Source organism: Homarus americanus, unplaced genomic scaffold, assembly GCF_018991925.1.
Source record: "Homarus americanus isolate GMGI-L3 unplaced genomic scaffold, GMGI_Hamer_2.0 scaffold3464, whole genome shotgun sequence".
Lineage (NCBI taxonomy): Eukaryota > Metazoa > Arthropoda > Malacostraca > Decapoda > Nephropidae > Homarus > Homarus americanus.
Genome location: NW_024737269.1, coordinates 3,220 through 6,324, shown reverse-complemented (window position 1 = coordinate 6,324; position 3,105 = coordinate 3,220).

Here is a 3,105-nt window from a genome sequence, read left to right as displayed (position 1 = left end):
TTATTTGTATATTTTGTGTATGATATTCCATTGATTCCTACATGTAATCATCTACCTACACCATGTAAAAAACAGAGGTCCCGTAGTGTTTTCTGGTACGTGTCGCCATCTAGTGGTTGAGGGCAAAAGTATGATGGGGACTACCAGACGTCGCCACACTGGACCATCTTACTGAATGGTTGAGATGAAAATTTAGTTCATGCTTGACTCATTCATTCGAGGTTTTGGTGTTTGGTCAACCATTCAGTAAAAGTCAATCAGATTTTGAACAACCGTCGCAACCGAGGTTATATGATGCGATAATAGTGTTGATTACAGTGTTATTTATTGTGTATTGTGTGACGTCTCTTTACTTATGGTGTTCCTGCTCCATTGAGTTAAATATTGTAGATAGTTATTTCAGTGGTGAGTAAATGTATCACACTGACACATCACTGCTCCCTCATCCTTCCTCACACCTCATCCCCCTACACACAGTCATCCTTGCTCACCCATCATCCTCCTCCTCTCCTCACAGACTCATCCATACTCACCACCTTTCCCTTCCCCACCAAACACCTCTTCACCCACCTCTCATCCCTCACACACCACTCCATCATCCACACTTCTCCTCCAGACACCCACTCCCCGCCACCCTCATCCCACACACACCACATAATCCATCTTCGGCTCTCCATCCCACCCACTCCACCATCCCAATCTCATTCCACCCCTCTCTCATCCCACCTCTCACCATCCCACCCTCTCCCCACCCCCCTCCCATCCCCCCCTCACCATCCCTCCTCCCCTCCCTCCCTCCCTCCCCACCCCTCCTCCACCCCACCTCATCCCATCCCCCACCCCACCCACTCCTACACCCCACCCTCACCACCCCTCCTTCTCCTGACCCCTTTTCAATATCGGATCGTGTTGAAAAATCGTCTATATGAGGAATGACTTATTGCCTGAGGTGAAGGGGTATTTATTCCGTCCAATCTGTAAAGGGGATGAGGATTGTCGGTCAGGTGACGGGAAAGGCCGACCACTGAATAAATTATCTCTGTTGTATATATTAGTGTGAGGGTGGGTGGGGGGGGGGGATTTTTTTATATATATTTTTAACTCCATCTTGCATTGTGTTTATTTTGTAATGGGTGGTAAATCCAAATGGGGGGATTTTTTGTAGTTGTGAGAGTTGTAGAGGTATTAATCTTAGTTGTGGGAGTTGTAGAGGGATTAATCCTAGCTGTGGGAGTTGTAGAGGGATTAATCCTAGTTGTGGGAGTTGTAGAGGGATTAATCCTAGCTGTGGGAGTTGTAGAGGGATTAATCCTAGTTGTGGGAGTTGTAGAGGGATTAATCCTAGTTGTGGGAGTTGTAGAGGGATTAATCCTAGTTGTGGGAGATGTGGAGTAATCCTGGTTAGAAGGAGTTGTAGATCCTAGTTGTGGGAGGTGTAGAGGATTAATCCTAGTTGTGGGAGTTGTAGGGAATAATCATTTATATATATATATACATATATATATATATATATATATATATATATATATATATATATATATATATATATATATATACCTATACTTGACCTCTATAGACTTGATCTCACCCTCCTCTGTATATATATAACTTGTTCTGCATTTCTACTCAGTCTGTACTCACCCCTGAAGATGTGAATTACACGAAAGCGCTTGGGAACTTCGTGTTTTCTTTTTCCTTGTGGTTATCAGCATATACCTGGATCACGCGCACCTACAGTGATTTATTTGCATATATATATATATACATATATATATATATATATATATATATATATATATATATATATATATATATATATATATATATATATATATATATATATATATATATATATATATATATATATATAATTTTTTGAGGTAACTTGTGCGCCCTGTGGTTCAGCAGCAGCTCCTGGGAGGGTCCCTGGGGACCACGCCGCCCGCGAAAAGGTCTCTGGGGCAGCCACCACTAATGGGAGGACCCTTGGTAGTGCCATCGCCCCAGTGAGAGCCCCTGGGGGCTCTACACCCCGTGGGACGGTCTTTGGAAAGTCCCTGGTGGCCCAGCTGTACCTAAGAGTATCCCTAGGGGCGCCGTCGCTCCTGAGAGGGCCCCTGGGGCCGCCACCACCCCTGGAAAGGTCCCTGGGGGAGCCCTTAACCCTGGGAAGGTCCATTCGGGCACCACTATCCCTGGGACGGTCCCTGGGTAAGCTGCGGTCCCTGAAAGGGCTCCTGGAAACGCCGCCAACCCTAGGAAAATTCTGGGAGCCCCCGACCTGTCGGGCCCCTGGGTGCAGTAGTTTTTGCGATATAAGGAACTCTGGCAGATGCAACGTTAAATAAATACACCGCCCATCACATTTCCAGTATCATCGCACTCTGAATAAGGTATCGGATAATAATATCCAACAGGAAAACATAAGTTGTGGTGTTGTGCTGACTGACTGCTCTCTTCTCCTATTGGCTGTAATTTGGTAGGTTAAAGGAATAGACCACCAATCATAGTTCAGTAAGGGACTGCTGGAAGTATTTAATATATATGACACAACGAATGAGCAATGCCATAGGGCCCTTGGCAACCCAAGGTAGGGTCCCTGGAAGGGTCCCTGGCCGCGCCACCGCTTCTAGGAGGGTCCCTGGGATTTCCCTGGGGGTATTGCTGTTGCTGGGAGTGTCCCTGGGGTAGCCACTGTCCCTGGTTGGGCCTCCGAAGGCACCACCACCCTCTGGGAGTACCCCTGGGAGCATCGCCGCCCTGAGAGGGCCCCTTCGGGTTGCCTCCGCTCCTGGGAGGTGCCTTGGAGGCTCTGCCGTTCCTGGGAAGATCCGTCTGGGCGCTGCCACCCCTGAGAGAATCCCTGCGAGAGTCCCTTGGGGCGCCGCTGTCCCTGGGAGTAACCATAGGGGCGCCAACTCTCTTGGGAGGACCCCTTGGGATGCCATCACCTCTGGGAGTGCCTCAGGGGGCGTCGCTGCCACTGAGAGGGCCCCTGGGAGCGCTTCCGCCCTGGGGCGGTCTTTGCAAAGGTTTTGGTGGCGCCGTCGCCCCTGACAGAACCCCTGGGGCCCTACCGTCCCTAGGACGGTCTCTGGAAAGGTC